Below are 10,407 nucleotides of genomic sequence, written 5' to 3'. Positions count from 1 at the left end.
TGGGGACCATGATCCCACCATGGAAGATGGTGAAGTTTGAATTCAATAAACATCTGGGATGTGATTTAATGGAAATGTAATAGAGTCCTGTCTTGGGTGTGTTTAGCTGGGTATTTCCTGTCACTTGCAGCACTGAGAGCCAACCCACTTTTAAACGGGACACTGCTTCATTTCTGGGCCTCGGTGAGGAATGGCCTGCTGAGGCTGCACTTAAGGCTCACTTCCTGCACTAACACGTTCCATTTTCAAATGGCGGACCGATCTCTTGACACCCCCCTCCCCAATGCCCCTACTCACCAATTACAGGATAATCAAGCTCTCAGCATTCCAGCTCACAAGGGCTGGGCACCCCTGGGCCCGATCCCTGGAATGGGCAAGATGCCACCTGGCACTGCCAGCCAGGCATCCTGGCAGTGCCAGAATGGCAGCTGGGTGGCACTGCCAGGGTTCCCAGGTGGTACTGCCAGGGTGCCAGGATGGCAGGGCTATGGTGCCTGGAAGCAGGGGTGCCAGGATATCACCCTGCCCAGAGTCTGACAACCCAGGGGCCCCCGATCGCCTGGAAGACCCTTCCCCCAAGTGCTAAACCTATGCTGTGCTAAACGGTGCCCACTCAGGGTCTCCAAGGTGAGGTTGTTTGATCCTGGGCGCTGGGTAGATCTGGCGTGAAACTAACCACTCACTTGGATGTGCAAATCTGGATTCTGCCCTCAAAGGGCAGGATCCAGATCATGATGCCTTTTGAGATCTCATGTCGCAAGTTGGGCACGACGAGGCCAAAAGTCACGTCCCTGGAATTTTCTGATAACCATAAAACCAGACATTGTTGTAAAAGCCCATCTGGTTCATTAATGTCCTTTGGGGAAAGGAATCTACTGTCCTTACCCGGTCTGGTCTACATGCGGATGGGCAATAATAATGCCCACATCCTGTAAATGAATTTTTAATAAACGAATTATGTAAACTTGACTATCTTGCTAAAATGTATGTTGGATACACATTAAAAGTGGTAGGTCATCTATCTTTGCAAAATTAAACATTAAATACATTTTGGACAGTACATCAAAGAGGAGTGGGTTTCCATATTTTTATCTTTTTATTGCTCTGTATGCTGTGCTCTAGTTTTCCTTGTGAAGGGGTCCCAGATAATGTGTGTGAGTTTGAAATAATTATTTTGTGGTCTTGATACCAGAAGCTCACCTGCTAACTGGATCTCTTATTGGATGGGATTGTTCTGTTTGTCTTTTTTCTTTTTACAGTGGATAGTTTTTGGTTGGGAAAATTACAAACAAACTTTCAGGTATAATTATAGAGTTTTTACAGCTCAGAAGAAGGCCAATCAGCCAGCTGTATACATGCTCCCTCTTTGGAAGAGTCACCAATTAGTCCCATTGCTGGGCTCTCCCTCTCATTTGCTCCTATTTTTTTTATTTTTTAAATGTTTGCCCACTTCACTTTTAAAAGTTATTACAGCTTCTGTTTCTGCCACTGTTTTTAACAGGGAATTCCATACTCGGGCAACCCTGTGTATAAAACAATTTCTCCCAATCTCTTTATTGATTCTTTTTAATAATACTAATCTTTATTAGTGTAACTAAGTAGGCTTACAATAACACTGCAGTGAAGTTACTGTGAAAATCCCCTAGTCGCCACACTCCGGTGCCTGTTCGGAGACACAGAGGGAGAATTCAGAATGTCCAATTCACCTAACAAGCACGGCTTTCAAGACTTGTGGGACGGAGCACCCGGAGGAAACCCACGCAGACACAGGGAGAACGTGCAGACCCAAGCCGGGAATCAAACCTGGGTTCCTGGCGCTGTGAAGCAACAGTGCTACCATGCTGCCCAATTTCCTTGATTATCTTAAGAGGCCGGTTTAGCTCAGTTGGCTGGACAGCTGGTTTATGATGCAGAGCGAGTCCTGCAGTGTGGGTTCAATTCCTTTACCGCCTGGGGTTATTAATTAAGGCCCTGTCTTCTCAACCTTGCTACTTTCCTGAAATGTGGTGATCCTCAGGTTAAATCACCACCAGTCAGCTCTCCCCCTCAAAGGGTCATCTGGGACCATGGCAACTTTACTATCTTAACTTGGCCTATTTAGTGACTTGCCAACAATTGAAGTAGATTTTCCCTATTTACCTTTGCAAAATAATTTTGAATATTTCAATTGGATTTCCTCCAGGCAGTTTTGTTCTAACAATAAAAGTCTTTGTCTCATTCTTCAACTAATAATATGTCATTATTTTTGTGAATCTACTTTATACCCTCTCTGTGACCTTTACTTCCAATCTAAATAAAAATCCCAAAGCAAAACAATATTTGAAACCTTGCCTGACTTTAATGTTACCTATTTGCTCTGTATTCTTATTTATAAGACTTATCCATACACGATCACAAGGAACTAAGAGCAGAAATCAGCCATTCAGCCCCTCGAGCCAGGTCTGCCATTCAAAAAGATCATAACTGATCTGTTTGTGCTTAAAGTCCTACGTTCCCATCTACTCCCAATCACCACTGATTCCCTTGCCTAACAAGTATCTATCTAACATAAAAACAGAAAATTTGGATAAACTCGGCAGCATCCGTGGTGAGAGAAACACAGTCAATGTTTCGAGTCCATGTGACCCACCTACCTCTGCCTCAACTATATTCAATCACCCCCACCTCCACCGCCTCCTGAGGCAGAGTTCCAAACTCGCACAGCCCTCTAAGAGTAAAAATTCTCCCCTCTGTCCTAAAAGGACGGCCCCTAATTTTAAATGGAGCTTTTTTAATTGCATTATCAATTCATCCCCTCGTTTCCAAAGATTTATGTGTCTCAATCTCTGAATGTCCATTTACCATATCTTCACATTAAATTTGATCTGACATCCATTTTTCCAAAATACTAACCTGTGGTTAGATTTTGCCAGCTATAATATGGAGCACAGATTCTCATTAACCTCTGTCCAATACCAAATTGATAGCTGAATTGGTTATGCAAAACCCTGGAAGCATTGAGTTGTGCAATATCACAAAAAAAGTTAAAGGAGTCCAATGAGATTAATGCTGGGTTAATGATTAAACATAGTTGATTCTTTTTTAAGGAATGTATCAGTCCATCAAAATTCCTTTTAAAGAGTAAAATGATTTTAGGAGAGCAAGACAATTAAAAAAAAAACTTTTTTTTGCCAGTTGGAAATTTTGTTGGAAGTGTTTTAAAATAACAGTGGGGACCGACAATTGGGGAGCTACTAATTGCTTGGACCAGCCATTGAGCCAATGCATTGTTGGAATAGAGGAGTTAGCTGAAATATTTTGGATTAATAATTAGCTTGTGTTAATCCAGATCCTATTGGCCTTAGTAACTCACCCAAACTAGAACTTCTGATAATGTCATGAGCTATCTCTGTTTAAAGAATATCTGAAGGAGATGAAATCAGCAGAGTAAAAATAAAACTTAGTGATCCTCCTATCTTTAAGAACTCTTAGGCTAATGTCATACGTATTTTCTGGGCTTTAATGTTTTTACACTGATTTATTTTTATGTGTAAATAAATTTAAACTAGCAGCTTGCTGTTCAATTTCATGAACATGATAAAATAAACTGGTCAAATAAGTGTTGTACTTAACCTGTACGAAACCAAATCATCAATAAAATGATTTTGAGTATGAAATTAAACAGCGAGTGGAGTGCTGCAATGTTTTTTCCCTCAGAGTTGAATGAGGATAACCTGATATACACTTTTTAAAATACCAATGCCTAACAGCATTGTATATTTGTTAAAATAAGTAAAATACTGTGGATGCTGGAAGTTGAAACACGAGCAGAGGGCTCTGGAAAAATTCAGCAAGTCTGGCAGCATCTATTAGGAGAGAAAGCAGGGGTAATGTTTCGAGTCCTTTGACTCTTTATAAGAACTGAAGGGAGGGAGAATGTGTTAGAGCTGTAAGAGATTGCAACAAAAAGTAGCAACTTGAAGAACAAAGGGCAGATGGCCTTGCGGAGGGAGGGCTGGGGTTTACATTGAGGCAATTGTTACGACACCCTGGGCTAGTGTATGGTCAATTCCAGCCCCATTTGACACGGAGTTACAACATGAGTGACTTAACCAATAATACTTAGAAAACACCTGAACTCCTTGGCTCTTGGCTGTCGAAAAATCACAGGCACCAGGTTTGTACGTTTAAAGTAAATTACTGTTTGTTGCGTTGATGATGGAGGGTATGGGTGAGTTACTAATGCCAATAGGAGTGGATTAGCACGATACTTGTGAATATTGGCTTGGAGGGGAACTTAGAGGTGGTGGCATTCCCACGCATCTCCCCTTCTTCTAGGTGTTAGAGGTCACAGACTTGGGAAGCGGTATTGAAGAAAGCTTACATAGTTTCTTCAGCCATCTTGTTCACAGTTGCTATCACTGTTCATCAGTGGTGAAAGGAGTCAATGGGCGCGATTCTCCAAAATGCATTTCACAACGGCGCAAAATGGGCACGGGGACTAACGATTCTGTCCCCCACACGGGGCCAGCACGGCGCTGGAGCGGTTCACGCCGCTCCAGCCTCCCTTCCCGGTGCCAAATGGGCGCCGCGCCAACCTGCGCAAGCGCAGTTGGGCCGCGCCAACCCGTGCCTGCGTGGGGGACTTCTTCAATGCTCTAGCCCCGATGCAACATGACGCGGGGGTTCTGGGGCCGGAAGCGGAACAAAGTAGGCCCGGGGGGGAGAGAGGCCGGCCCGCTGATCGGTGAGCCCCGATCGAGGGCCAGACCCCATCAGAGGCCCGCCCCAGTGAAGGAGCGCTTTTCCCCGCCCAACAAGTCGCCCCCCCGACCCTTCGCGCAGAGTTCCCGCCGGCAGCGACCAGGGGTGAACAGCGCCGGCGGGACTCTGCCGTTTCCGCGAGGCCGCTCGGATCATCCGGGCCAGAGAATCGGCGGCCCGGCCTCGTACAGCGGCCCGCGACTGGCGCCGCGCCAAACACAAATGGCGCCTATTCTCTGCACCTCGGAGAATCGCGCGCCAGTGGTGTGGTGGCGTGGCGCGATTGCGCCGATTCTCTGTCCCGGCGCGGGGCTCAAAGAATCGCGCCCAATGTTTCAGGTAGTGGATGGAGTGCCAATCAAGTGGACTGCTTTGTCCTTGATGACGTGACCTTCTTCACTATTGTTGGATCAGCACTCATCCAGGCAAGTAGAAAGTATTCCGTCACACTCCTGACTTGTGCCTAGTCGGTGCTAGAATGGCCTTGGAGAGTCAAGAAGTGAGTTACTTACCACAGAATAACCAGGCTCCTGACCTGCTGTCGTAGCCATATCATTTAAGTGGCTGGTCCAGAAAGCGGCTGGTCAATGGCGACTTCCAGGATGTTGATGGTGCCTGTCTGGGCACCAATGTCAGATTGGAGGAAGTACAGAGTGGGATGCAGTGGGAAGCAGCACTAAGTCCCTAATTTGCATTCACGGTTTGGATTCGGAAAGCAAATATACATTAGTCAAATTTACACATTCGAGGAGGGAGCAGTCTCCTACCAGGAACTAAGCAAATGTGTGACTGATTGACAAATGAGATGAAATACAGACAGGCATAAGGCTCTACACACTGGAAAGAAAAATACCTGTGCCAATTAAATATGGTGCAGATTTAGTCGAGGGTGAAGTGGAACGGGATCTGGAACAATAGTAGAGTTAGCACTTGTTAAATCTGTTGCAACAGAAGCAAGCAAAGTTTTTTTTTAAAAGTTGATTTGTTCAGTGGATGTGGGCCTCGCTGGCTGGGCCAACATTGATTCCCATCCCTTATTGCCTTTGGTGGTGCTGAGCTGCCTTCTTGGTAACTAGGCAAATCATTGAAACAAGTAAGTGAAGAGGAATGGAATTAATTCCTAAAATCAAATAATGAAGTAAAGATGATAAAGGTGCTACAAACAACTTCAGTGCCCATGGCTAATATGGGAAAAATCAGTTAGGTTTCCTGAGAAATGGAGAATGGAGAAACTGGGATCTCTCTATTCTTGAAGACTGATGGTTCCAAGATATCTTCCACAATTATACAAGATATTAAACAGCACATTCAAAGTTAATCTGGAGCATTACATCACTGTATGCCAGGTTAGAACCAGGAGATATAATTAGTGAGGAAAAGTTAAAAAACATGTTCACCCAGGATGATAAGCATTTGGAATTGTCAGAGGTCACTCCTTCCGATGAGGTGTCAAATTGAGACACTATCAGATCTCTCAGCTGGACATTTGTGAAGATATTCTCCCAGCATTCTGTCCAATATTTATTCCTCAATCAACATCACTAAAACAATGGTCATTATCACGTTACTGAATGATTAAAGCAAGGCCCTGACTTCCCTTACAAATTCCCCTGTGCAAACTGGTTCCTACATTATAACAGTGGTTACGCTTCTAATGTTCTTCATTAACTGTAAAGCACTTTGTGACATCCTGAGGGTGTGAAATAAAAGCAGCAACATAATTGCAAGTTCCTCTTTCTGGGAAAGGTAATTGAGTGGAGCATAAAAGACAGTTGGAATGGTTGGGACAAATGTCCGGTTTCTGTGCTCTTTATCCTTTATAATGAAAGCAAGGACAATAAACGTAATCATGATACAGTTAGATGAGGTTATGGGAGAAGTTTTTATTAAGACAAGGCAATGATCTCCTTCATTTCTATCTATCTTGTGTATATTTGTTCTGATGAAACGCCACAGCATACAAGGCTGTGGACCAAGTATTGGAAAATGGGGTTAGAATAGATGGGTGCTTGATGGCCGGCACAGACACTATGGGCTGAAGGGCCTCTTTCTACACTGTTAAAAACTCTGTGACTCTCTGAATATGACTATGAATCCGAAAATAAGTGAGTGAGATCCATGAAGTGTAATTTATGTGTAAGAGTGAGCCAAAATAGATCATCACTGTGAAAACAAATCTAATTCTGGAAACCCTGCATCACTATTTCTTGAGTTCTCCTCGCATGACCAGTGACAAGGTGGCAAACTTTCATTACACACTAATAGTAATGCACATCTGAAAATAACAATGGAATTAATTATTTTAATTCATGAAAAGGAATCTATTCAATAAATAATATTTTAATCCCTCACTCTGAGGGGGGGGGGGAGGCACGGTAGTACAGTGGTTAGCACAGTTGCTTCACAGCTCCAGGGTCCCAGGTTCGATTTCCGGCTTGTGTCACTGTCTGTGCGGAGTTTGCACTTTCTCTCTGTGTCTGCGTGGGTTTCCTCCGGGTGCACCAGTTTCCTCCCATAGTCCTAAAATGTGCAGGTTAGGTGGATTGGCTATGCTAAATTGTCCTTAGTGTCCAAAAAGGTTGGGTTGGGTTAGGGTGGAGGTGTGGGTTTAGGTAGGGTGCTCTTTCCAAGGGCCAGTGCAGACTCGATGGGCTTAATGGCCTCCTTCTGCACTGTAAATTCTATGATTCTCCCTTAACCAGCGAATGGCTCATGCAAAACATCAGGCACATTATGTGAGCTAAATTACCTTTGGGCTATTTCAACTCATTCCAGCATTGTCCACATTCATACTTTACTTTCCTCATGACAATGCAGATCAGGAAACATGACTGATTATTCCCATATTAGCCATGGGCACTGAAGGTGTTTGTAGTCCCCCCACCATCTTCGAAATAATCTATTTTCTATTCTTATGTGGGATGTCGGTGTCATGGGTAAGGTCAGTATTTGTTGCCCATCCATATTGTCCTTGGGACGATGATGGGGTGTCACCTTCCTGAACTGCTGCAGTCCCTCTGCTGCAGATACCCTGTTGGGGAGTGACTCCCAGGATTTGGACCCAGCAACAATGAAGGAATGGTGATATAATTCCAATTCAGGATGATGAGTGGTGTGGAGGGGATCTTGCAGATGGTGACGTCCCCATGTATCTGCTGCCCTTGTGTATCTAGGTGGTAGAGATCACAGGTTCAGAAGGTGCTGCTGAGGCAGCCTTGGGGAGTTGCTGCAGTGCACCTTGTACATGGCGAGGAAGACATTCCAGGTTCAATCCTCCGTTTATGCTGAGTTGGTTCTGCCACTATGATAATAAGAATGCTAGAGCTGGGCTAGGAAGCAGAAAGTTCCTGAACAGTGTTTCGGAATAGTGCCCCTTCCTGAAGTATGTGTAAATATTGGATGAGAACACAGTTTGAACTGCCCTCCACTGTGGAATAGCCTAATGCCTCTCACAATCTCAGAACACACATTAAAGCAAAACTACTTTGGTAATTGGCGAGAGTGCTGCTAATTCCTTCCTGTGTATTCACCTTTCTCTTTGGAGACTTAAGTGCAGAATCTGCAGTGCTGAGGGATTTCTGCATGGTTAAAGGTACTGGGAAATAGGGTGCGATTTAACACACAAACAACAGAGTCCCATTTTGGGCACATATAATGGGTGTTTCTTGGTGCCTGCAGTGCCAAGACTGACCCTCTGTCAAACAGGACTCTTTTTTTTGGGGCCTTGGCAAGGAACACCTCACCAAGCCCACACATATCTCAGCTCAGCTAACCTTACCGGGCTCAGCTTGTCAGTGCAGGAAGAGATCGGGGCGCTATTTTTAAATGCCACCCCCCCCCAATCTCTCAAACCCCTCCACCCCATTGTGGCCTTTGGACCCTCCCCCAACACCTAAACTTACCTGTTAAGGGTCCTCGACACCACATCTCATAAGGACATGACACCCCCAGTCCGGATCCCTGGTATGGGCAACCTGGCACAGCCCCTGCCAGGCTGGCAGTGCCAAGGTGACAGTGGGAGTGCCAGGGTACCACACTACCCAGCGCCTGACCACCTGGGGGCCTCCGATAGCCTGGGTGACATCTGGACCATGTTTGTGTGGACCAGTGCTAAATGGAACCATGCGAGGTCTCCCATCCACGGGCGCTAGTTCCCAGGCCTCGGAGGCATCGGGCACAGACATATTTAAGTGAGCCTAACTGCTCAGTTAAATATGTAAATCTGGACCTCGCCCAGCGAGAGGCTGCTCGCGAGATTTAATGGCCTTGTTGCGTCACTGGGTTGGGCGTGATGAGGCTGTTCGATCGTGTCCGAAAGATCCCACGATACGGAATATTGAGGAGAATTCTACCTGGTGTCCTCCTCAATATTTACCTGCTCATTGAACACCTAATAAAAGATGATCTGGTCATTATCACATTTTCTTACTTTTACACAAAATTGACTCTTACAGCAGGAATTGCACTTCAAAAGTACTTCATTTGCTGCAAAGTGCTTTGCGATGATGAGGTTGTGCGTGAAAGACTCTCTAGAAATGCAGGTCTTTTAAAAAAATTTACCTATCTACTCCTAGCCAATCATTCATGCAGCAGTCTTTAGGCAATGCATGGCTGAAGGATAAATGGGACAGAACTCCTTGCACTTCCTTTAAATATTTCCGTCAATCTTTTATTTTCACCTGAGAGGCAGACAGGGCCTCGATTTAATGGTCTTGCCAGGCCCAGTGTAGCACTCCTCCAGTTCTGAGAACTGATGCACAAATCGATAAAGTTCAGTCGAGTTGGTGTCCTCATTGTTCTGATAACGCCTAGTCCTTGGAATTACACATCATATCAACCACTGGATACATGAAATTTCTTGGTCCTTTTTTTAGAAGTGCTAACTTTAATACCTTCATTAAAACCAAAGATATGCAGGTTAGTTGGATTGGCTGTGCTAAATTGCCTCTAGGTTGGGTTACAGGGATAGGGTGGGAGATGGGGCCGAGGTATGGTGCTCTTTCAGAGGGCTGGTGCAGACACGGTGGGCTGAATGGCCTCCTTGGGCTGAATGGCCTCCTTCTGCTCGGCACAGGTTCTATGAAAACAGCAGAGGAATTTCATGTATGATTTATGCATATTTCAACAGAGACAGCGAGTGTTAGTCCTAACAAACTGAAGGTCCTTGGTAAAGTGAGCCAACAGCTCATGCGGTTTTGTGTAGAGCAAGTGACAAGATGTTGAATTTTCCTGAGGCGATTGCTGTTGTTGGCGCATCTTCACACCCAGATATCATGTTCTACCCTTTGCGGAATAGCGGGGGAAGTGGTGGAGGGGCCTCTGAGCTCATTATCAGCTTGTTGAACCGCATCGAGCACCTCAACATGCCCCGGTGTTGGACTTGAACACGGAAATTCTGGCCCAGATGAAGGGACACTACCACTGACCCACGAGGCCTGAGGCTATTACAAAAGTGTCACCAAAAGTCCTTCAATGGCTGTGTAAGCACTTTAGGACAAACGGTAAAAGGTGCTATATAAAAGCAAACGGTGTATCTAACATCTTGAAAAGACGTCATTGAGTTTTTACAGCAGAGAAAGAGGCCCTTCAGCCCATCGTGTATGTGCCAGCCATCAAATATCTATCTATTCTAATCCCAATTTACACCACCACCTGCAATATTCT

The sequence above is a fragment of the Scyliorhinus torazame genome, chromosome 4 (assembly GCF_047496885.1).
Source record: "Scyliorhinus torazame isolate Kashiwa2021f chromosome 4, sScyTor2.1, whole genome shotgun sequence".
Lineage (NCBI taxonomy): Eukaryota > Metazoa > Chordata > Chondrichthyes > Carcharhiniformes > Scyliorhinidae > Scyliorhinus > Scyliorhinus torazame.
Note: the sequence above shows the minus strand (reverse complement) of the source record.